At 39.7% G+C, this 26,267-nt stretch overlaps 1 protein-coding gene across 1 annotated transcript in view; it reads left to right on the top strand.

Moving 5' to 3' along the window:
• Positions 1 to 26,267, top strand: part of NR3C2 (nuclear receptor subfamily 3 group C member 2) — a 364,942-nt gene that overhangs the window by 7,478 nt on the left and 331,197 nt on the right. The window lies entirely within an intron of this gene.

The raw sequence follows: 26,267 nt of genomic DNA, 5'->3' as shown, positions 1-26,267 counted from the left end.
GAAATTTAAACACGTTTGATTTTTGTTTTCAGCATGGTCATTTAGCGCTTCTCCCTTCGCTTGTTGGTATGTTATTACTTCTTTGAAATAGAGAAACGAAAAATTCTGTGAATCTCTTAGAAAATATTTGTGTTGATTTTGAAGGAGTGTATTTAGGTGTTTTTCCCCCTCTGCATTGCCTGTTGTAGGTGTTTAGGAAAAGTTTGTTTCCTATTGTCTGTTACTATATTTACTTTAGCAAACTAGTGCTAGATTTTTTTTTTCTTTAGCTGTGTACGGGTTCACTAAAATTGCTTTAAATTGGTCTCTTTGTGGTCATAGTCTTTTTTTTCCCCTTTAATTTTCTTTATTAACCACTTCATTGGTTGTGAAAAATGAAATGAAACCCCAAATCTGTTACCCACAAGCTCCCCACCCTCTTCATCTTTTTCTAGATTGGTTAATCGTATGCAAGTTGTGGTTTTCAGTACAAATAAATCATTTCCTTAACTCTGGAGGGCTTTTTAAAGACTCAGCACATCTAAAATTACTAAGTGGCCCGTCTTGCTTTCTTACTCATTGGAAGTGAAGTATGTCACTGCAGTTTTGAACTGGTATATTTATAACTTTTAAGATCTGCAAGAAGACATACTTTACTTACTGTAAAATACCTCTTGGCTTTCCTTCATGCAGATAGCATATTGTATATATTTAGAAAAAACAAGGAAGAGGTTTTAGATATGACTCTGAAGGGTGGTTCTACGTTATGCAATGAATACTTGCATTGGACTTTGATTCAGTACTGTGTTTATTATACGGTTGCGGTCAACGATCCCTGTATTGAACATATAAAGAATAGATTTCCTAGATATAGTTCACATGGGCATCTAGGAAGATGTGGCTGTTTTCCTTAAAAACTTATTTGGTGGGGAAAATGGCCATTCCCATTAACAAGATGTAAGGTTGACGTGTATTCCTTACTCTTTCTCCTTCGGTTTTTTTACCGAAGCAAAAGGAAAAACTTTCATTTGTGCATTGTTTTCATCATCATCAACTCATACCTCGCTCCTCTTGCTTTTATAGAAGCACACATTCCATAAAGGAAATTTACACATTGTTACAGTTCTCAGTAGCATGACTAGTCAATCCTATCCTAATGCTGCCTGTCTCTCCTGAATTCTAAACTCTTTACACAAATGCTGAGGTGGCATGGTTTTCCTCAGAACCAAGCTCAGCAGGTGTTCCACTGCTAGTGCTTTGTTTTACTTTCAGAGCAGGACATTTTGCACACGATGTAGATATTTTTGTAAGTGATGTTTGTAGTAGGTTATTCAGAGCGGGGACAGCCTGGTAGTTAAGAGCATGGCTGCCCTGGTTGAAATCCCCAACCCTGCCCCTCAACTGCTTTGTGACCCTGTGCACATCCCTTCACCTTTCTGGACTTTAGTCTTCTCATCTGTAAAAAGGTAATTCAGTAGTACCCATCTCAAGGGTAGTCAAGACAATTGAGTTAATTTATGAGAAGCACAGAGTATTATATACAGTTCATTGATTGCTCTTAGCATTTAATTCAATTGTTTTCATAACCTTTAGTTTCCGTTTCCTTTAGAGTTCTGTTTTCTGCATTCTGTGAAATTCCACAAAATCTTTTAAAGAAATATGCATAGTGTAAGGAAATGTTTGTTGATAAATTCTTATGATTAAATTATTTTTTTTTATGGTTAGGCACCCTACATTTGCTACTACATTTCTATTTATGCTCTTTTACCTTTGAAGGCTATTGCTTTGGGTAATGATATTTCTGGTAAAAATACTAGAGTGATACTAGCTAAGATCAGTAATTCTCTTTTGTTTGTTCTGTATCCTATTTCTACTGTTTTAATTGTCTTTTTCGCACTCAACTCATGAATCCCCTCCTGGTGGTCTGGGGACCCATAGCCTTACATATTCGTATAAATCAGTGACCTTGAGCCTACTCTGCCTTTGTGGGAACCTGGGGTGTTGTCTGGTGTCTCTTCTTGAGCCTTCCAAAATTCTTACTGAGCTTGTTAATACAGTCAGAGGGGATTCCTTTTGTTTACATATATACCGGTATTGTGCTAGTTAATATAAGTTTTCCAAAAACAGTAATGTCAAAGCTTTAATGTTATTCAAAGTCTCTTTTAGATTCCTAATTCTTTACAGCTTTTCCTGGTGAATATTATCCAAATGTATTTGTTTTGATCATTCTCAGAGTAAACTTAGATTTTTTTTTCTGGATTTCAGTCTACATGTTATAATATTTAATTTAATCTCATCCAAGCTTCATTATTGGCCTCTTCTTTTGTGTCTTTTGGACCAAATCCAACCTTTCTGCCTATGTCATAATTTATCATGATGATACCCCATTCCAGGGAATGTTGGATTAATGAATTAACGATTGTAAAGGATCCAGGCAGTGCGAAACTGCTTCTAAGTTTCATAATATCCTTTATCTTTAGGTTCAACTCTAAACTATTTTCAAGTAGATGCCGAAGTATGGTTTGGGGTTCCTGAGACCTTTTCAGGGAGGTCCACAAACTCAAAAATTGTGTATTGGTAAAAGCCATTCAAAATGGGAGACAGGGCTTCCCTGGTGGCGCAGTGGTTGAGAGTCCGCCTGCCGATGCAGGGGACACGGGTTCGTGCCCCGGTCCGGGAAGATCCCACATGCCACGGAGCGGCTGGGCCTGTGAGCCATGGCCGCTGAGCCTGCGCATCTGGAGCCTGTGCTCCGCAATGGGAGAGGCCACAACAGTGAGAGCGGCCTGCGTACCGCAAAAAAAAAAAAAAAAAAAAAAGGAAGATAGACCAACGGTTTTAATGTAATAGTGTGTGAAAAGTTCACTGATAGAGTTTCAGATTCCATGTGGCAACTAAGCTTTAAGAAACCACTGACTCTCCATTTTCAGTGTTGTGTTAAAGAATCATATCTGCAATGATCTGAAATGACCATTAAAATGCTCCTCCTTTTTCAAACAATGTATCAGTGTGAAGCCAGGTTTTCTTCATATGCTTGAACCAGAACACATCACCACACACTGACCACAGAAGTAGATACGAGAATCCAGCTGTCTTCTATTAAGCGAGACAATAGACTTGCAAAACTGTAAAACAGTGCTGCTCTTTTCACTAAAGTTTTTTGTTCTGGGAAATAGTTTTTTTTTTCACATATGCACTTTGATGTTAATGTGTGATGATTTATTTTAAATGATTTAAAAGAAATATTCGTTTTAATTTCTAATAGGGTAGATATCAGTAGATAGAAATGCAGATAAACAAAACCTCTTGTCCTCAATACATTTTAAGAGTGGAAAGGCATCCCGAGACCCAGAAGTTGAGAACTGCTGGTCTCTTCTATCCTATACACCCTTTGGAGGTTAATGCAGAAAGAGGATATTACTCTATTTGTGTTAGCTTTACTGAATGTTATGCTGAGGAAGGGGTGCCCCAGGCAGATAAGGAAAATGATTCGTATCCAGGTGAACTTGTCAAGCTGATAGAAGTGAGTGATGGCCATGGAGTGTGTGTCTGTTTCAGCCTGTGGGCGTTCTACAAGAGCGGTGACCAGAGGCACACCTGTTATCATATCCAGCGAGTGGTTTATCTGAGGGCCACACTGGAAGGTACATGATGACAAAAGCTGGATGTAAAACTCTGCGGTGGACACTGGACCTAGTTGGGTCATGCAGATGCAAGTTCCTCTGTCCGCTTGGACACAAACAAAGCTGTGACCTTGAGTGAGTGGCAACTTCTCTCGGCCCCAGTTTCTTCATTTGAAAGAAAACGAGTTGACCTAGATGCTCTGTGAGGTCTGCCAACAGCGCGACTGAGTGACTGTGTAGTTTCCTTGGAGTCGTGTACGTTAAGAATAAAAATAGAAGTATCCCTTAACATATTTGCTAGTCTGGTTTCAAGTTTATCTTACAAGTCCAGCTCTGTAGTTGCCAGGGTAGTCAGGATAGAAAAATGTCATGACCATTTACCTTTTAAAAGTAAGGGTGAGTAGGGGTGACCTGTCATTTTGCTTGGAGAAGTGGCAGTTTTTTTTTCTTTTAATCAAATCTTTCCTTTCTTAAAACTTGACACTTACACTATGAGTTTCTTGTTCTTTTGAATTTACACTATTCCTTCTGGAAACAGGGTTTTTCTGTTGACATAACATTGGGTGTTTATGGCGATGGTCATAGTCACTTTGATAGCATTGTAACACAGTGCTACCATTGACTTAGACTTTTCGAATATAAAGTTCACTGTTTCAAAGGGCACGTTCTGGTAGTTTTCAAGACAAGTAATCAGGAATTTATCTTAATATATGCTGAACTTTTTTTCCACGATAGGAGGAAACAATTTAGTGATAACCTACAGTTGTTTTCAAAATTTTTCAGTGGTCCCTGGAGTTTTTCGAAACCCATCTTCCATAATAAGTCAAAACCTTCAGAATTCAAGGAGTTTGTTACAAAGTTTGCCATGTCTCTTGGTAAGCTTTGTAAATAAACCGCTGAGATATAAGTAACTTCATGTAGTGCAAAGCATGAAAGAATAATGGGTTTTGGAGGGGAAAGATTGACTGATTATTGGTGCTTACCATAATAAATCCATTACAGAATTACTTAGGTCATTTGGAAATGAAAACATGGAACTTTCTTTTTCTTATTTGTCTTATAATATTTTGATTTTGAAATTGCTAGTGTGCCTAGAATTTCTCCAGGTTAGTGTTCTAAATAGTATTTTTATAAATATTTAGAAGGAGACTTGCTTCTTCTGATGATTCATTCACCTTCATTATTTATGGTATTTCTGGTAGAAGTGGTGATAAGTTTATTGGAGAAAAAAAAACCCTATTCCTTTTTAATAAACAAATCAGTATGTACTGCCCTTCTATACATTTTGCTTTTCACCTCCTTGATTTATATGTCAGTATGTCCACCTTTTATCGTCTGAAGTGTTAGTATATTTAGAACTGTTTATTTCATACTTTAAAAATAAAGTGGAGGTAAAAGCCCTGGTTTCAGTTAAATAAACTCAAATTATTTAACTTAAGGCAGTTCTCATACATACCAGTGACATGATGAAACTAGGGCCTGGAGAGTTATCATTTATGGATTTGATGCCTTTTGCAATATTGAAATTCTGTGTGTGCCTGACCTTTTCTATCCTTGTAATGTTTACAGTAAGAGAAGATGTTATATTGATCACCAGTAATTTAGGAGTAATACTTCACTTCCCCTGATGTCCTTTATTTTTTTCTTCAAAATAATACTTATTTTCCCAGGCTTTCAACTATTGCTGTAGTTTCATACAGCTCACCTACTGATAAAATTTCAGCTCTGCTTCTAAATAATTGATCGTTTCCTTTCATTTACCAAATTCAAATTGAGAGAAAAATATTGATTTCTTGGATCCATTTAAATGTAGCCATTAAGTTGTATATTTTTGTGGACTGCATTCCAAAATTTATTAGTGAAAATCCAAGAAATATGTGTGTTAAATGGATAGTGTCATCTTAAATTTTAGAATTTCTAGTTTTAAACTTGTCAAGTCTAGGCTTTGTTTTCATTTTTAAGAGTTTTATTTTGTTCTTTATATAGTAAGGTAATGACGAAGTTAAAATGTAATTTTATGTAAGCACGTGTTACTTAATTGATGCTCTGAAAAACCTCTGGATTTATGATTGTTAGTGGTATGGCCAAGGCCAAAATTTCTATGTAGAAAAGAGGTAGAAATTGCTTATATTTTATGCAAGACATAGAACACTCTAGCCCAGGAAGGAAAAGAGGACAAACAAAAAGTAATCTGAATACTTAACAAAGTTAATACCCTGGGGAGAGAGTGTGAGCTAATAACTGGCCATCTGAATTCGCAGCTCTGGCCATGACTTAATGTTATCAGTGATGACCTCTTCATTGGCATGTATCCTCACCTTATATATTAGGAGCTGTCGAAACAAATATCCAAAAATTGTGACCTGAAACACAAAGAAACAAGGTTTGTAATGGGCAAAATCAACTTCGGGTGTTCCGACAGGGAAGGATCTGGGCGCGTCTTGGAAAATGAGGAGATGGGGGTATGGTGATCACAGTTGGTATTTATCCTTAGTCTTGAAAAGTTTGCTGGGGATCGGGGGGCACTTCCTGGTGGAAGGAGTTACGTGGGCAAACCCCTGACAGGCAGAAAACACTGAGTGTGGTCCAGCTGTATGGCTGGCTGTGATATGGGGAATTGGGGGAAAGAGGAAGAGCCTAGATGGAACTAGAAGCCAGTGGAACTTGGAAGTCACACTAAGAAGTTTGCACTTAATTTGGCAGGTAATGAGGAGTTCCTGAAATGTTGGAGCAGGCAAGCAGCCTGAGCTGAAGTACACTTGGGTAAAACCTTAATTAGGCAGTGGTAGTAGGGTGGATTGGAGCGTAAAGGGCCTTGTTAAGAAGTTATTGCAACAGTGCAGGAGGATGGGAACTGGAATCTCTGGAGCAAGGATGTCGGGGGTAATGGAAAAAAGGGGCAGATATGACATATTCCAGAAGAAGACTTTGTAGTAGTTGATTTTTTAATAAAATTTTTATTTTGAAATAATAACAGACTTAGGAAGATCATGGGGGAACCATTACAAAGAATGATAAACAAGGACACATGTACACAATACAGCCATCAAAATTCAGAAAATAACCTTAAGTTACTGACATCTTGATTCTGGTTTTGCCAGTTGTGCCCATAATGTCGTTCATAGTGAAAGCACCCCGGTGCAGGATTGTGTTTTGTTCTTTCTAGCTGTCATGACTCTTTAGTCTCCTTCAGTCTGGGACAGTTCCTCACTCTTCTCTAGATTTCTTGACTTTACAGTACTTTAGGGCAGTAAAGGCCAGCACTTCAGTAGAAAGTCCCTGATTTGGGTTTGTCCTCTGTTTCCTCATGATTTGATTTGGGTATCGCCCCCTTGTCAGGCGTATCACAGAAGGGATGTAGCATCCTTCCTCCTTGCTTCCTATCACATGCCAAGCCGTTTCCCTTCGTGCCTTTACAGTTCATCTGCAGCGTTTTATCCAGGTGCTGTCTGCCAGGCTTCTCCACGGTCAAGTTACTCTTTTCCCTTTGCAATTAGGAGCTATTTGGGGGAGTGGTACTTTGAAGTTGTATAAACATCCCAATCTTCATCGCACTTTGCTTATTCATTAAGTTATCGATATCTTTATGGCATCATTGTTTCTTCTTTTCTGCAGTGAGTTATAGCCTGTTACTGCCCTTATTTTTGAGGTTCAAACTGCTCCTCAAACAATTGGGAGCCCATTCCAGCTGGTTTCCGTGACCTTTTGCCACGTTCCCATCATTTCTCTGAGTGCTTCCTTGCTTTAGGCCCATCTTGTACTTTTCCTGCCCCAGTCCTGGAGCCAGCCCTTTCTGCAAGGAGTGCCCCGCATGCCTGCAGACACCCTCCTCTCCTCTGTGACTGGAGTCTAACTCTGCATCCTGGGTCACAGGGCCACACCCCCACTGGATGCCCTCCTCCACCACTCGGGCGCTGACTCCTGCTGCTGGGTTCTGAGACCCGGCACTACGCCAGGTGAGCACATGGATGCCCCCCTCCCCCTCTGTTGGGACTCTCTGCATGGGGGGGCTGCCCCCCCAGTGGGCCACCATAGCCATCCACACCCTAGCCCCCAGTGTGGAGCTCTGCCATGCTATGTCTGGCCTAATGGCTTTAGGACTAAATCACTAAGGAAGGGCAGGAGAGGAGTTGATATTTGAGTGGAAAGGATGTGGAAAATCAGTGAAAACTCACAGGTTGTCAGCTTGACCATCATGGAGGGGGGTGAGCAATTAAGAGAAACGGAGAGGTCGAGAAGAAGTGATGATTTATCTTGGTTGCCTGAGTTTTACGTTCCAGAGAGGTGGGAATGCTGGTGTGGGAGTATGGGAGGCCTCTTCACAGACATGGCAGTGCAGGGGGCAGCGTGGGTGCTAGCCAAGGAGAGAAGGCATACATGACTCAAGTATCGTCTACAGTGCCCTCTCTGGGAGTTTGGAGGAAAAGTACCCCTGTAGATGAGCAACACCTGCTAATAAAGGACACAGGAGTTGTTTTGACAGTCAAGATAGTGCGGACTCCTGGATGCCAAGGGAGGAATAACGTTGTCTTGGAATTTCCAAATTAGAAGGGCCCTAAGTCTGTCTATAAATCCAGCCCTCTACGGGCACAGATACTGAAACTGAGGCTGAGAGAGACTGTATGCCTCTTCCGGTCTCAAAGTAGTTAGTAACAGAGCTTTCCTTCCAGTGGGAGAGGGGGGTTCAAAACCCGATGGGAGGGCTTCCCTGGTGGCGCAGTGGTTGAGAGTCCGCCTGCCGATGCAGGGGACACGGGTTCGTGCCCCGGTCCGGGAAGATCCCACGTGCCGCGGAGCGGCTGGGCCCGTGAGCCATGGCCGCTGAGCCTGCGCGTCCGGAGCCTGTGCTCCGCGACGGGAGAGGCCACAACAGTGAGAGGCCCGCGTACCGCCAAAAACAAAACAAAACAAAACCAAACCCGATGGGAGGGCTGAGGAGGCCAGGAATTAGGCCGAATAGTTGGAGCTGGTGGCTTTTCAGGAAGGAATTCTGTAGAGCGGTGGGAATGGGACCCAGTCTGTGATTGACTGAGGAATAAGTTAGCAATGAAGAAGAGAAACCTGTGGGTGTGGGGACAGTGCTTACGCTTTGGTGGTAAAGGGAGAGGGGTCGAAGGGAGAGACGTTGGCAGAAAGACACAGCAGGATTGGAGAAAGGACAGGTAAGTCCTTTGTTGGACAGGTAAGGTCTAAAGAGGGCAGTGGACCTGTGCTGAGATTGAGGTTGAAAACGTCACAGGGAGGGAAGATGCTTGATGGGGGGCCGTGTCCCAGGAAGACGAGGGCAGAAGTGAGACTGTCGTTAGCCTACCGTCAGATATTTAACTGCCGGCTCGAACCCACAGGTGGAGGCAGTTGCTGGTAGCCGGTGTCACCGTTTTATAGACCTGGAAACTGAGACTTAAGCCTGTAAAAGAGATCCATCTAAGGCCACAGAGCTAAGGTAGATGAAGAAACAAACACTTGAGCTAGAGAAGACGAAAGCTGAATGTCCTGGAATAAGCAGATGGGTCTTTTAACGAGCGTAAATCAGATTGGGTGGCTGACCTAAAGCCCTCTGGCCGCATCTCATTGCAAGCAGCGCAAAGTAAAGTAACTTAGGGTCTGTAAAGCACTGAGTTACCAGGCCCCTGACGATTTTACTTAGTATGTTTCCTCCTTGCTCATTTCCCACACTGATCTTTCTGGGGCTCAGACAGCCAAGGTCCCTTCCTTCTTGGGGGCCTCTGCTTGCTGGTCCCTCTGGCAAGAAGGCTCTGCCTTCAGATTTTGGTTTCCTGTCCCTCGTCACTCAGGATTAGCTCAAATGTCACCCTCTCAAAGAGGCCTTCCCTGACCATTCTATTTAAAGTGATGACACCCCCCTCCTCTAACACATCATCCTCTTTTGTTGTCTTCATAGCACACACCTGTCAGAAATTATCTGCGTTTACTTCACTTCCCTAATTAGAATGTCAGCTTCCTGAGAGCAGGGACCTTAGCTGTCCTGTTTTACCAGTACGTTCGCCATACCTAAAACAGTGCCAGGTACGCGGTGGATGTTCAGTAAATCTTGATGGACTGAGTGCCTTGGTTAGCAGAGGAACTTGGGGTGATGAGATAAGTGTTGGTGATTGGGTAAGACTGATAAAATTATTGTTAAATAATAGTGGAGTTCTACTGGGTTTAGCAAAAATTCTTGTGACCTCTATCAGCATATTTTTTAAGGACTTTCACAAAATAAGCAACAGATGCTCTTCTTATTTTTTCTAATCTCAGCATCATAGAGGAGTTGGTAAGGGTGTATTCCAGGCTCTATGGTGACATTCTTAGTCTTCATTATGAGGTCATTTATTTAATTTTAATTTATAAACAGTGAAATGTTCTCTTTTTGGTGTACAGTTCTGTGAGTTTTGCCAAATGCAGAATCAGGTAACCACTGCCCACTCAAGATACAGAACAGTTCTATCACCCACTGAAATACCCTTGTGTTCCCCCTTCCCAGTTCAGCCCCTCTCCTTACTGTCAAACCATGGTGACCATTTATGTGTTCCCCATCCCTGTAGTTTTGTTTTCTCTAGATTGTCATATAAATGGAATCATACTTTATACAGTCTTTTGATTCTTGGTCCTTTCATTTAGCATAGTGCATTTGAGATTCATCGGTGGTATTGCAGGCACCAATAGTTAGTTTCTGTTAGTGCTGAGTGATATTCCATCTGTGGCCACATGATTATTTGTCCATCTGTTCACCTGTTGATGGACATTTAGGTTGTTTCCAGTTTGGGCTGTTAACAGATAAAGCTACTGTACATATTCACGTGCAAATCTCTGTAGGGATGTTTACTGCCTTTTTTCATCGGTAAATACCTACAAGTAAAATGGCTAGGCCATATAGTATCAAAAGATGTAGGTTTAATTTTTAAGAAAGTATGAACTATTTCCCACCAAAGTGATTGTACTAGTTTACATTCCCACCAGCAGTGTGTGAGTTCTGGTTCCATTACATCCTTGCCAACACTTGGGAGGGTCAGTCTTTTTAATTTTAGGCATGATAACAGTACTGATAACTTATTGCGGTTTAAATTGGTATTTCTCTAATGCTTACATGATACTGTACATCTTTTCAGGTGTTACTTGCCATCCATACGCCTTCTTTTCATGGCTGTTAACTCTTTTGCCCATTTTAAAAAGATGTTTCCCCTTTCTTCTTCTTTTTTTTTTTTTTTTTGTCTTGCCACGTGGCATGTAGGATCCCAGTTCCTCATCCAGGGATCAAACCTGTGCCCCCCGCAGTGGAAGCATGGGGTCTTAACCACTGGACTGCCAGGGCAGTCCTCTCTTTTGCCCATTTTTATTGGGTGGTTTTCATCTTTTTGAGTTCTGCTATCAGTGTATTTTAAGATAAGCTTTTTGATAGAAAACCTAGAACTAAGAGAGAAATAGCTTAAAAATTCTGTGTTGGCAGCGGGAAAAATACCAGGCAACTCTCGAATTATTTAGTACCTACTGTGTTCTTAATGTGGGGGAAGATACCAAATGAATATGAAGCAAACCAAGTGTCTCCCCTGTATTCCCATCTAGCTGAGAGAGAGGACTCACCTGAGTTTATATAGCCCTTCTTTTGGTTGTTCCCTAGTTACGTGTTTGGTCTGTTACCGAAGATGAGAAAAGGAGGAGTCTTATGTGGGCTAGAATAGTGAAGGAGAGCCTCATACAGGAGGTGAGATTTCAGCTGAAGTCTGAAGATTGGCGGTCTTTGGGGAGGAGTAGAGAGGTGTCACAGGAAGAAGGAAAAGCACAGGTCATGTGTGGGGGCACAGGACAAACAAGGGCTGCTTGGAGGGGTTTAGTGGTAGTTGGGGAAAACTAGACTATAGAAATCTGTGAATGTGAAAAAGAAGTGCTTCGTACTTTTAATATAGTGCTCGTAAACATTAAAAAATTTTTTTTATTGTGCTAAAGGTTACATAATAGAAAACATACTATTTTAACCATATTTAACTGTACAGTTCAGTGCCACTGAGTACATTCACGTTGTTGTGCAACTCTCACCATCATCCAGTCTCCCGAATTTTTCACCTTCCCAAACTGAAACTCTGTCCCCATGAAATAATTTTCTTTAAATCTAGGAATGACCTAAGAGGATAGAGAGGTCCATCCGGTAAGGGAGATAGAAAATAGTGACAGAAACAAATTTTAAAAAGCAACGGAGAGGCTATCATATTGGTAATTCAGGCTGAGTGGTTGGAATGGTGAGCAAGGGATAAATGTTAGAGACAGTTTATGGGAAGAAGTCATTGAAGACCAGATTATCTGACCCAAAGCCTGTTTCTTTCCCACTCTACTCCCAAGCCATGTGTGTTAACAGCCCCACAAAAAGTAGATTGCCAAAGAGCATAGGGAAGAAAAATGCAGAGTTTTATAGTAACAAGGAGAGAATTTCTGCGTAATTATGACTCTTAAGAGAAAAGGAGCAGAATAGTTTTGTTATTTGGATGAAGGTAAAACCCGATAATTTCGATACCAAAATAGAATACTTTTTATTAGAATTGGGGAAAAAACGCCCCCAGGGAAATGGAAACAGGAAGAACCAGCTCCTGGTTTAACAAAGTTGGAAAGCAAACTGGTGAAAGATTATGTAAATCAATTAGAAATAGTGACATATGGAATTCTGATTTGCATACAAAGATATAAAGGAACAGAAGAATCTCAGCTCCTTGGGAAGTCCATTTATTTTGTGCTCAAGTATCTGGTGTTTGAATTCGCAGGGCTCTTTCCAAAAGTGGAATTGTGCTGATTTTCCTTCATCACGTGGTAGAGTTTGTATTTACTTAAAAAAATACTTTTCTGATAAGTTTGAGGTGAGAGTCCAAGTGCAGAGTTTGAGAGTGTAGGGATGTGATGGGAGCAGATATTCTTTTATTTACTCCAGTTCGGATTTTCACTGTATTTTTTGAAATGGAAATTGTGTTCAGAGAGGCTTTTTTTCTTGGAAACTTGAAGGTATGGCTGAAGAATTTCTGGTCGTACGATACAAAGTATTTTTTTCTCCATCTCTCTGTCATTTTCAGACCCAGTCGAGGTAAGTGTACATGTGAAGTATTCCTTTGAGACCTCTGGAAGCATTTGAGTTTCTGTATGTGGCAGAAATATGATAATTTTGTTGACATATACCCTGTATTTTGGACTTGGTTGCTATGATTCAGGTGAAAACAGCACTTTCCCCTCCTAAGTACTGTTTTTTAGGGAACTGAAGAAATTGACAGAGGCCTGGAGTAGGGGAAAGAGGAGTTACAAACACAGCAACATTTTCATGATGAAAATCTAAAGCAGATTGCGCTTATATTTACATGACTTCTGAAACGTTTAGCTCCATGGGTAGTTCTTAAATGTCCCTGTTTTTGAGCTAATGTTCATTTACAAGCCAAAGATTTTTATAAGAGGGTATAATTACATGAACTGTGCATTTTTTTGAAGATTAATTTGTCACCAGTACCCGAGGATGGAAGAAGTAAAGAATAGAAATCTAAGTGTTGAACGTGGTCTAGCCTCTACGATTTCATAACACTGATGAAATATGCTTTTTTAAGAATTTTGATTCTTGCCAATTCTACTCTAGCAGCAATTATCAAATTTAGTATTATGAGGGTTTTAAGGAAAGTAGACATAAAACAAATGTTAAGAAATCAATGTTTTATTTAATATGGAAAATGACTACATTTCCATGACTGTGTTAGAGTCCCTACACAGTCAGTCTCCTCCAGACCCAGACATGTAACTGATGCAGAGCTCGCTAACCCCGAGTTATTTAAGGCTTTTAATCAATGAAGAATGATAAAAGTTTGCTTGTCATACTATTCTTAGACAGTGTTGATATTTCAGCTGCTTGGCTTTAAAAGGGGGTGCCCTTCCCTGATCCTTAGCGCAAGAGAGACTATGCAAGACAGAAAACATGGAGGTTTTTTAAAAAGGCATTCGCTGCTACCTATAAGTAACTAAATGAAATACCAATTCTGTTTACTGAACACCATGGAATCTATAACAACAATGTACATTAAAAACACTTACTTGGAAGTCTACAAATAATAAATCCTGGAGAGTGTGTGGAGAAAAAGGAACCCTCCTACACTGTTGGTGGGAATTTAAGTTGGTGCAGCTACTATGGAGAGCAGTATGGAGGTTCCTCAGAAAACTAAAAACAGAATTACCATATGATCCAGCAGTCCCACTCCTGGGCATATATCTGCAGAAAACTCTATTTCAAAAAAATACATGCACCCCAGTGTTCACTGCAGCACCATTTACAATAGCCAAGACATGGAAGCAACGTAAATGTCCATCGACAGATGAATGGATAAAGAAGATGTGGCATGTGTGTATGTGTGTGTGTGTGTATACACACACATGTATATATACATATATATATATATATATAAAATGGAATATTACTCAGCCATAAAAATGAAATAATGCCATTTGCAGCAACATGGATGGACTTAGTATGATAATCTATAAGTGAAGTAAATCAGACAGAGAAAGACAAATATATGATATCACTTATATGTGGAATCTAAAAAACATACAAATGAACTTATTTACAAAACAGAAATAGACTCACAGACATAGAAAACAAACTTATGGTTACCAAAGGGGAAAGGGGGGGCAGAGAGGGATAAATTAAGAGTTTGGGATTAACAGATACACACTACTGTATGTAAAATAGATAACCAACAAGGACCTACTGCATAGCACGGGGAACTCTATTCAGTATCTTGTGGTAACCTATAAAGGAGAAGAATCTCAGAAAGAATAGATGTATTAGAAAAAAACACTTACTTGGCAAAAGTTCTGGGCGTGGATGGTGGTGATGGTTGCTCAACAATGTGAATGTACTTAGCACACTTAAAAATGGCTAAAATAGTGAGTGTAATGTTGTATATATTTTATCACAATGAAAATAGCACCTAATCCTAACAAAAACGGGGGTGCCTTGCATTGATGAAATTTGGCACACAGTAAGATTCCGGGGTGCCCTGAAGGCCCAGCGTGGGAGCCCCTCTAAGTAGAGAGGAGGTGGGGACCGTATCACCCAGAGCCGTGCACTGACCTGTACAGCGTCGCACACAGGCTGTGTTCAGGACTGATTCCCACTCAGCAAGCCTTTATGAAGCACTTGATTCTGTCTGGGCAGAGTCCTGGATGTATGTATGGTCACAGTAAGAATGGGAACTTCCTCATCCTTCGGAACACCCAGTCTAGATCCAGCCAAGATCCCATTGCAAAGTAGGTTGTGATGAGTCTTTTTCTGGAGGTACCAAGTAATGTTTCCAGAACATGGGGGAAGGAACACTTCGAAAATATTCATTTCGTTAATAAAATTACATGATGGCCACAAGCAAATTTTATGTGATCAGTCAGAACTCTCGGTTTGGAAACAGCACAGGAAGCCATCTCATACTAATTTAAACAAAACGGAATCCCTTGGCTCACAAAATGGGAGAAGTTCAAGGGGTAAACCTCAGGCTTGGCTAGATCCCAGGTTTCAAATAGTGATGTTGTGACTTTCTTTGTCTCTCCATCTGTTGGAGCTTTTCTCTTTTCATTCGACTTTGTTTTGGGGAGCAGTGGCCAGTATCACCCTGGGCTTGTATTTTCATTAGTTACTGACCCTGGTGGAAGGAACAGCCTCTTTCTTGATAGATTCTGATTGGCCTGGCTGGGGTCTGGTGTCCAGCCTTGAGTACAGATGGTGATGGTGTGTGTGTGTACATGTATGCAGGTGAGGGGGTGAGTCCTTGGCCTCACTTTGGACTAAAAACACAGCAGGATGAGTCTCCAGAGTGTTCTGGACAAACAAGACTGTACTCTATAGCAATAGTTTCAAAAGCTGATCATGTTGTCCGTTATTAATTATCTCTTATTGAAATAGAAATGTTAAGCACAATGCTTGATTCTCTAAGCATTATCATTAATGAGGTTTTACTAGTATTGAGGTGAACTATCTGGCAATGTTGAAAACTTGTGCAGGATAGAAAAATGATGATTGGGAAAGGCCAATGCAATGTTTTTTAGAGGGAGAGAAGATCTGATGGTCTCTTTTGTGAAGTACATTTATAGATGTTTGTGGGTTTTTTTTTTTTGTTTTTTTTTTTGGCAGTACACGGGCCTCTCACTGTTGTGGCCTCTCACTGTTGTGGCCTCTCCCGTTGCGGAGCACAGGCTCCAGACGCGCAGGCTCAGAGGCCATGGCTCACGGGCCCAGCCGCTCCGCGGCCTGTGGGATCTTCCCGGACCGGGGCACGAACCCGTGTCCCCTGCATCAGCAGGCGGACTCTCAACCACTGCGCCACCAGGGAAGCCCTATAGATGATTTGATGATGGGAATATTTAGCAGTAACCAGGATGTGCTCCAAAAACAGTACACTGCAGATTTAATCCCACTTTCTGATACAGAGGGAAAATTGGGGTTAATGAAACTCTAAAAGGTTCATTAAATTGACCCCCTTAATAAATATGGCCCTAGGCCATCCAGAACTAGTTATCATTGCCCATCTAGGAGCACCTAAGAAATGCCTTATATTGTATTTTCTTTGGCTTATTCATTGAGAGCCTCTGCCGTTCTTGGTAAAAATGATAGTTTCTTAGTGTGGGAGGATTACTAATAAAATGAACTTACACCTGTTCACCAATTCAGTATACATGCATACTTATGCATATAATTTTGCTGTGGCTTCAGAAGATTCATGGATCATTTCATGAACTCATGGACTGCAGGTTAAGAACCACTCCACTTGTTCATTGTTAAAATATGATTACATAACTACAGAAAGAGGACTGTAGTGATCAACTACCAATAGGACATGTGTAGTTGAAAATGCAGTTTGAATTGTGTGTTCAACAGTAGTGCCAGGTTATACATTTGGTCACATCATCTTACGCAGTAAATATTTATGCAAGATGGCTATCTAGGCAAAAGAATCCCATGAAATAGGGAATGTGGAGTGGCCCATATAAACAGGCCAGAGATATCAGTTGCTCTGATTAGTTGATTTCTGACAAGTTGAAAAAGATGAGGCTCAGTAAGTTTGCAGGTATTGACAGGTAGAGATAGCATCATTTAGGAAAAATATAATCAGAAGCCAGAGTTATCTTGGTAAATGGGAGAAAATGTAAGACATGAATAAATAGGAGAATGGTGGTGGATAGGAAGGCCAACTTTGAGGTCATACCTCCACTTACTTGGTGTATGACCCTGAGCAAGTTACCTACCCTCTCTAACAGTGAGTTTCCGCATCTTTAAAAGAGTGACGATAATAGTCCTTACCTCCTGTGGCTATGGGAAATTTATCTGAACCAGTCTGAGTAAAGCGCTGGCATACAGTGAGTGCTCAGTGGAAATCCTAGCTCTTACCATTATTGTTGATTGTTATTAATAGTTTCAATTAGAAATGAAATCGAGGAATAGGAACAATAGGAACTACAAGCATAAATAATTGCTCATGTGAAAGTATGACGTAAAAGATTCCATCGTGAAAACAATTAGCAATGTAGATTTAATAAATTCAACCACAAAACTAACATTATTTTACAGCGAGGAAATCCTTCCAATTCTCTGTGCCCTCATGAGATCCTTAATTGAGAACTCTATTCTTCTCTGAATTCCAAAAATAGAGATTATTATGAAGATAGTTTAGACTAGTGAGTCTCAACGCTTTCTTAGAGCAATACAAATGAAGATTGATATTCACATATATCCCATACTCCATGGCAGATTTGATTTAAAAAGCGTTGTGTGGGTATGTGTGTGTGGGCAGCAAAGCAAATAGCACCATGAGCTTTTTGTTTTTGTGGTATTCATAAAAATCAATACTCGGCATAAAAATATTATTCTCTTAGAGTTGCTTATTATGGGTTGTAGCATAGATCAGACAGGCTGCAGGGTGGTATACTGTGATGGTTTTAACTTCCATATCTTTTCCCATCTGTGAAAATATTAGGATGCAAACGAGTGAGTGGCTTTATTGTAGGAAGAATCATGGACCTGTTGTGTGTTTCTATTTTAAAAGTAAATAATTCACAAACATCAATTTCATTATTATTAACAAATTACTTGGCACACGGCTCACAACTGATCATGCCCTATTGTATGGTACTCTGATATAAAGGAGAGCCTGAGAAATTAGTAAAAATGCCATAATCCCCCCTCTTCCTCTACACAGTTGAAATCACTAACTAGAATAATGCTATTCAAATTGGAGAACCGTTCAGTTGATGATACCAAATATATAGTTGCTGTCTTCTTTGGACGATAGAATAAAACAAGAAGAAATCCTGTTAGGGATTTAGATCAGCTATGAAAATCTGCTGACTTTATATCACGGTTAAACATTGGGCTAGACTTATTGTTCGGAGAAGGCCCATGACGGCTTTTACTCTGCAAGGTTTGAAAGGTAAGAATAATTTTCATGTTTGAGATTTTTTTTGATGTAGCTGTAACCAGAATAGAAGTGTCTTAGATTATGACTTTTCCTCAGATTGAGTAATTCGGCTGTAATAAATCAGCATATGTTGCTGGCTAGTCTAAAAACTACATGAGGATAAAAACACGTTATGTAAAACCATCCATAGTATCAAGTCTTTACGATTTCACTCTGCTGAAGATTTAATGCCAGCACCATACACCAGATAATTTCCAGTTTCTCTGAAAGAGAATGTCAATCGAGAAAAAACGTTTGAACCCCTATCTGAATCCTGGAGAGAGAAGTACTTTCTAAGACTAGAGCAGTGTGTTTTGTTTGATTTTAGGTTTCAAGTCTCAAAACGATAGACTGTGATTTGTGGGTATCATTCATTATACTGAAAAATACAATAATGTTGGTGCAGTAATTAATCCCTATTAATCCTGTAAATTAATGTTTTTAAAGGAGGGTATGGTTTTATTAAAATGTGCTTTGGTTTTCACTGTTTGTATGCGGGTCTTATTTATTAGCTGAGAACATATTTCACAAAACGTGTTGAACAAATAATGTTATACATACTTTTATTGAGGTGTAATTGGTATAACGTATTTTTCAGGTGTATGTTTTGATATCTATATATATCATAACTTTTATAACTGAGAATATGTAACTTTTGACCCCTTCACCCATTTCGTCCCACCACCCACCAAAAAATATTTTATATGACTTTCAGTTCCTCATAACTGTCATTTATAAATATAAATTTAGATAAACTGGTTTATATGCCTATTTAGCCTTGATTCTTGTTATTCTGAGCAGACCTCAATTGTGGACTTAGAGTCATTTCCAAGGTTCACATGTTGATAATACATGTAACGTAATTTTAAAAAAGCCTGGAGCAGTGGAAGAAAAGCACACATACACATAAACTGAGCATTTTGATTATATAAAAATTCTGTGTGCCAAATAAAATGCCTATGTGGCAAATAAAATTAAGACAAAAGGTGGAAAATGATGATTAGGTTAATTATCTCTATATTAGGAGCTAATACAAATCAATAAGATCGTGGAGACTTCCAGTAGGGGTGGGAAAAAACAAAGAACATGAAGAGACAGCTCATAGAAAAGTCAATACAGAAGGAGTGCGTGAACATCTAAACTGTTCCGTCATGCTAGTAAGTAGAGAGATGGAAATGAAAGCAACAGTTAGATAGCATTTTTCACCTATCAAGTTTTCAGAGAGGAGGACAAATGATGGATAGATGGATTCCACTGTGAAGGATGTCCACAGGAAGTAAGTATAAAGAGAAAGAAGTGATATGGCCATCAGAAGCAGTGTGATGTGATTCCATAGCAGGAACTCTCCAGCCAGAAGGCCTTGTATGAATCTCAGCTTCACCACTTACTAGCTGTGCAATCTTGAGCAAGTTACTTAACCTTGGTTTTCCCATCTGTAAAATGGAGATAATCATAGAATTTATCAAACGGAATTGTTATAAGGGCTCATTGAGTTCATGTATGTAAAGTGCTTAGAAATGTACTTCGGCCATGTAAGCCCTACATAAGTATGTTTGCTTTATTGTTGTTATTATTATCATTGCCGTTATATACCTCAGAAGGTCCAGTTTCTTGGACTGTATCATCAGGAGATTATTATACATGTGGACAAAGATTAGCGTATGATGGTGTTCATTTTAGTGTAACTTAGAAAAATTTAAATAGCTTTTTCCCCAATGAATTAAGAATTAGCCAAATCATGGTAAATTTATTTTTATTACTATCATGTAATATATGCAGTCATGTCTATGGAGAAAATTTAATAACTTGGAAAATCATTAAAATGTTTTTCATTTAATATTATATATGCAACTGTATTTACAGAATTTATGTATGTGTATATTTCATTCCCAGTGGAAGGAAAAGTCTCAAAATCAGAAGCGGTTGTCACTGAATAGTAGGATTTCTGTTTCGTTAATTTTTCTTTTTTGTAATCACCAAATTTTCTACGATGAGAACGTTATTTCTGCAGCAAAAAATTATTAAAAGAGCACCAGTAATGATCTTGAGAGTGTAATACATCTCCCACATATGAGAACAGATCATCTCTGTCTCCAGACGGTACTATCATTTTCACAGAGAAGTGAAGGATTCTGGGCTGATGGGCATTTTGTTTCCTTATGATCTGTGCTTGCTGGGTGTGTTTGCCTCTCGCTCTCCACACCAGCCCTAGAAGACCCAGTGGTCGGTGGTCTGGGAGGGAGAGAGGTGGGTGGGCCCTGCACACGCCCATCTGAATGTTGCTCTGTTTCTTGCAGGTTTAACCTGCTTACAGATTCTTTAAGGTTGTAGGACCATTTGTCGTAACAGCCATTAAAACTACTTGAGAGTGAATTAAACTGTTATGTTTATAATTGTCTGAATAAGCAACCATGATGAATAATGCAAGTTTTTCGTAACAGTTTATTTCCTAAGCTAATAAAGGAACTTAAGAGCTATTAGGGCAGAATAAAAACATTGCTTAAAAAAATCCATTATCCTCACATTTATTCCTTCTCTACCTTAATGATCTTTCCTATTATTCCACCATGGGGTCCCAGTTTTATCAGGCCTGAAATCTGACCCCTTCAGTTCCTTTGTGTAAGAACGGTTCTTTCGGGTGCTTAGGTTAGATGGACCGTCTTTTGTTTCTTCTTTTCATTTCTGTTTTTGTAAAGTTGTGCTGTTCTCCTGTAGTGATCCTTTAGCTTAATGATATGAAGAAAAGTTAAATGTGAATGAACAGGAAGAGTTTTATTTATTAATTGGGATTGGGTGATCACTGGAAATTTTGTAAGCCTCATAGAGTTTTTTTGGTAGGCTAATCAGTTGAAAAATATTTTAAAGATCGACTTTTATGTATAAGTATGAAATTCTTATTTTTTAAAAACCACTTATATTGTTAATTCATGGTTTGGAATTGTTCCGCTGACTAGATGCTATATTCACCAAGGGTCTGATGACCTTTATGTAGTGACTTATCTAGATTTATATTTATAGTTAGTCAGCTGTTACTGTGAAGTAGTATTTCTTTGTAGTAAAAAGTAATTTTTTTATGAGATAAGTTACAGGAAAATTAATTTCTACATAAGTTTCCTTAACATCAGTATATATGACAAATTATCTTCCAGAAGACTTTAATGTATTTCCGTTTGACCTACTGGTAATTTTGGGGTGTAGTTTTCCAAAGGGGCATAAAGTTCAGCATAGAATTCCTTAAGCTAGGCAACAGTCAAGGTAGATTACAGTTACCTTCCAGGAAGTGGGATCAGTTGAACCAAACAGAGGCCAAATCAGCTAAACAAGGGTTAGGAATTTACACATGATGCCTTATTTGTTCCTTTCTTTATTTTAAAATTACCAAAGACAATAATAATATCCATATTTTGCCACTCAGAGTTAACACGTGTTCATTTGTCATTTGTTTCAGATCTTTCTTTAAATTATTAGAGGCAAAATATCACAGCTGAAGTTCAAGTCCTATTTGAATCCCTTCCCCCCTTCCTCTCTGTCTCTGCAGAGACAGTTGAAGTCAAGAATGTCATATATATTCTCTGTCCGTATTTTTATTCTACACACATATATATATGCATATATTTAACAATTTTACAGAAATGGAATCTCACCCTTGCAAAATATCTAACAATTTTTGAGCTCCATGTGTGATGATGTATTCAGATCTAGTTCATTCCACTTTCATTACTTTATGTATTCTGTGGCTTATCTGGTTCTTTATTACTGGGCACTTAGGTTGTTTCCAGTGTTATTGCTAATAAAAATAGTGCTGCAAAGACCAATTTTGTAAATGTCTCCTTATACACACGAGTAGAGATTTCTGTAGGATATATAACCAGAAGTAGAATTCCTGGGTAATGGAGAATGTATGTATCTTTTTGCAAGTTTTACATGATGCAGGGGCAGTGTATTTGTACTAATTTACATTGTGTGTAAGGTACTGGTTTCCTCACTTCCTTGTTGGCACTTTGTATTGCTAGTAGGAAACAGTGTCTCAGTTGTAGTTTAAATGTGAATCTCCTCATTACTAGTGAGGTTGACATATTCTCCTAGGTTTATCAGAGTGGGTTTCCTCTTAAATTGCTATTCATATCCTGTTTACCCAGATTTCTTTTTTTTTTAAATTTATTTATTTTTGGCTGCGATTGGTCTTTGTTGCTGCGCGCGGGCTTTCGCTAGTTGCGGTGGGCGGGGGCTACTCTTCGTTGAGGTACGCGGACCTCTCACTGTTGTGGCCTCTCCCGTTGTGGAGCACAGGCTCCGGACGCGCAGGCTCAGCGGCCGTGGCTCACGGGCCTAGCCGCTCCGCGGCATGTGGGATCTTCCCAGACCGGGGCATGAACCCACGTCCTCTGCATCGGCAGGCGGTCTCTCAACCACTGCGCCACCAGGGAAGCCCCCCCAGATTTCTTTTGACTCATCTTCTGTTTATTGATTTATAAAAGCAATTCATCTGTACGTTAAACCTTTGGTTATATGAGTTGAAAATATGATCTCCTAGTCTATGGCCTGTGCTTTAACCTTGTTATGGCATTCTTTTTCATACAGATGCTTTACATTTCGATGTAAAATTTCATTTTTTTCTTAAGGTTTGTGCTTTACATGCCTTACCCAAGAAACCTTTCCCTACTTTACATTCCTAAAGATATTTTCTGATATGTGCTTTCTTCTCTATTTGTTTTAAGTCTCAAAACTTTTCACGTAGTAGTTGATAAAATAATTTATTTTTCAGAAATGTGGTTACTCTAGAAAATGTCCTGTTGCCACCACCATCCTTTAACATAATCTTCACAGCAATAGGAATAATTTCCTACCATATTTAAGGAGCTAAGAAAATAAAACAGTGACTGACTTACCAAGAGAAACAGCTACATAGCTATTTAGAAGTTTTTTCAGTAAACACAAGATAAAGCACAGAAGTCAGGGTTGTGTTTATTTCTGATTTGGTTTTGAGGTTCAAATATTTGTGAAAATAAAATGTGAGTGTGGGAAGATGAAATAGAGGAAACTTCTACTTTTGATGATTCCAGTTGTCAGTGTAGATTTAGATTATTATTATCTTAAACTTCATGGGAAATGAACATAAGGCAACACAGGAAAAGCGCAAATGATATAAATTTGGGCTCTCTTCTCGCAACATAATTGGTCACCTGACGTATGATAGGGATAGTCAGTAGCCCTTTGGGCACGATGCCTAAATAAGACGCTTATATTCACAGTGGGTGGCCTGGGTCAGGGAGGGGAGCTCTGTCGCAGATTCAAAGACAAAAATTACTCATTTTTAGAAACAATAAAAGAATGTTCATAAGACTGGAGAGCACTGGAAATTGAGTTTTCGAGGCTACAGTTGGTGTTGCCATTGTAAGGCTCTCAGACGAACCTATTTTTCCTTTCTAAGAAAAGAAGGAACTTTTTTGTTTTTTACCGTCTTTCTCTACTTCTCTTGTTTCTGCCTCTCCAAGTTAAATTACTGATAGACACTGCCTGCATCTTATCATTGAAGGGCTGAATCTGAATCCCCAAACTGTGACTCCTTAGCCAAGAGACTAGTTAGAAGTCCAGCTTGATCTTTTTTTACTTCACTTATATATTCTAACACAAATTCAGTCTTTTGAAACTTAACTCATTTGAACTACACTTTGAGGAAGAAGTCAGCCCCAAGAAAACAAGTGATTAAATATAAGGGATTCATTGCTTGCTTTCTTTTTTCTTTTTCTTTTTTTTTTTTTTTTTGCCGTACGCGGGCTTCTCACTGCCGTGGCCTCTCCTGTCGCGGAGCACAGGCTCCGGACGCGGACGTGCAGGCTCAGCGGCCATGGCTCACGGGCCCAGCTGCTCCACGGCATGTGGGATCTTCCCGGATCGGGGCACGAACCCGTGTCCCCTGCAACGGCAGGCGGACTTTCAACCACTGCGCCACCAGGGAAGCCCTCATTGCTTTCTTAACATTAAGAATGGCGTCGCTGCACCCACCTGTCCCCACAGAGAAGAAGCTATCCCATTGGTGGGTACACAGCATCAGTCAATCGTGCCTTCAGTGTTGCCCATGGGCCAGTCTTAGTTGCCATGTGCTTTCCCAGCATGAGTCTCCGTGGCGACCCTAGGAGACAGGTGTGCCACACCTGCTTTGCTGGTGAGAGACGGATGCTGTTACCAGGCTGAGTAGACCTTTGTGATCCGGATCCCACAGTAAATGCAGAGCTGGGCTGATAACCCCATACTCACAGACTCTAAAAACCCTTTTCTTATCGATCCTATCTGCTTAATTAAAACGAGCAGTGGTGTTAGAACTGTATGACTTTGTGCCTTGGAATGAGTGGCTTCTCAAATTCCTACCTGGGGAGATGTGGAGTCAAAGATCAAGAGCCAGGGATTCTTGCTGTGTGCTTGCAGAAGAGGCAGACATTAGCCTTCAGTGTTGCAGGAATAAATATTCTCTTTTCCCTCACCTTGCCTCTTGTTTATATAACAGTAAATGGAAAGTAACCTTTAAAAATTGTATTAAATTTTTTAATTTTAAAAATAAAATGAATAAAAATTTAAAAAATCATGTCAGAAGTTTTAGAAAATATGCTAATAATCTTATATGTGTAAACTTCCTGTTATTATGAAATATAAGTAGTGACCAAATTGCTTCCGGAAGTAAGCTCACCTCAAACCAGCTGGCTGCTTCTCACCCATGCTATTCCAAATCAGGTGACCTGTGCTTCCAGTAAAGTGCTTAAACGATCTATTAATAAGTTTACAATAAAAGCCTATTCTTAAAACCAGGACACAGAGGAGACGACAAGAAGCCAGACCATCCTCCACAAGATAACAGATCAGATTCTCTCACATTCTCAGTTCACAGGATCTCCCCCTTGAATGGAGCAGTAACAGGAGTTTATGGGCTTCAAATTTAAAGAGACTCAATTCAGGGAACTCTTAACACCGCACTGTAATAGTTAACCTTGGAGCTTGCCCTGGATCTCGATGCAGGTGGTACCACCCATAAGTGTCTTGTGATGTGCTGTTGTCCGAAGACAACCTAAGTAGGGCTACACTGTCCAGAAGGTTGGAGGATGGGTCTCAGTGGCATTGTGTTGAGGTTTTTTTTTTTTAAAAAGGAAAAAGCAGAAGCAGATTGTAGAGCAGTACATATCGTGATGATACCATTTGCATAGTAGAGCAGTACATATCATGATGATGCCATTTGCATAAAAAATTTAAAGCAATAAATGTGTCCATTTATTGTTCATATGTGTGTATATAATGAAGTATAAACAGATGGGACAAAGATAGCAACGAACCTTTTGTTACTGCTTGGCCCTGGTGAAGGAGGGACACACAGAGACATCACCCTTATCTGTAATATTTTCATTATATATTTGAAAAGGATCTGAGATGGATTTCATGAATGCTATAACATCTTAAAATTCTAGGTGGTAGGTCTGTGAGCGTTTTGTTACATGTTGATATTCTTGCTTTTACTTTTCTGTACTTGAATTTCCTCCCCCCCAATAAACACCACAACAAAACATGATCAGAAGCCAGGAGGATTTGCTACTGGTAACCCAGCCCCCAAACAGAGCTATTTTAGACCCAGAACTAAAGAGTTTCTTTGATTCCTTGTTTGCGCTGTTGAAAAGAGAAGTCTGCTGTGACCAGCTAAAAGGAGTGGCATTAAGCTCTTCTTGCCCAAACGAAGAGTATGTGGTTGGGACGTAATAAGAAACTGCCCTTTGGGCCCCCAAATTGTGTTAAGGTGACGTTGAATTGAGAGCTGGAATGTTGAAGTTTATCTGAGGCTTTCTTACATGCCTTGGTTTGTGGCTTGGGTGGCTATGTGTTTTGTATGTCTGGGAACTCTGGCAGCAACCTGCAAAGCACACCTCGTCACTGCTCCTGTCCAAATGGTGTGTGACACTGTTGTGCTCTCTGGGCACATAAATGATAGAAGCACAACCTCCATTATTATGGGTGAGAAAGAAATCTGGATGACCAGCCTATAAGTACTCACTGCTTGGAGTCACGTTTTTCCCCCCAGAGTCTAAGATGGTCACATTAACTCACAGATAGGTAAGAAAAATCATTTCTTTGAGAGACCCTGTTTCTTTGAGAGATAGTGAAAGGTCCCCAGCCATGTAGGTAAGGTCACAAGGCACTAGTTTGTATTTTCATTTTATTTCTGTAC

The sequence above is a fragment of the Grampus griseus genome (assembly GCF_964374135.1).
Source record: "Grampus griseus genome assembly, chromosome: 4".
In the NCBI taxonomy this organism is placed as follows: domain Eukaryota; kingdom Metazoa; phylum Chordata; class Mammalia; order Artiodactyla; family Delphinidae; genus Grampus; species Grampus griseus.
The sequence above is the reverse complement of the archived record's forward strand: the minus strand, read 5'-3'. Positions and strand labels throughout refer to the sequence as shown.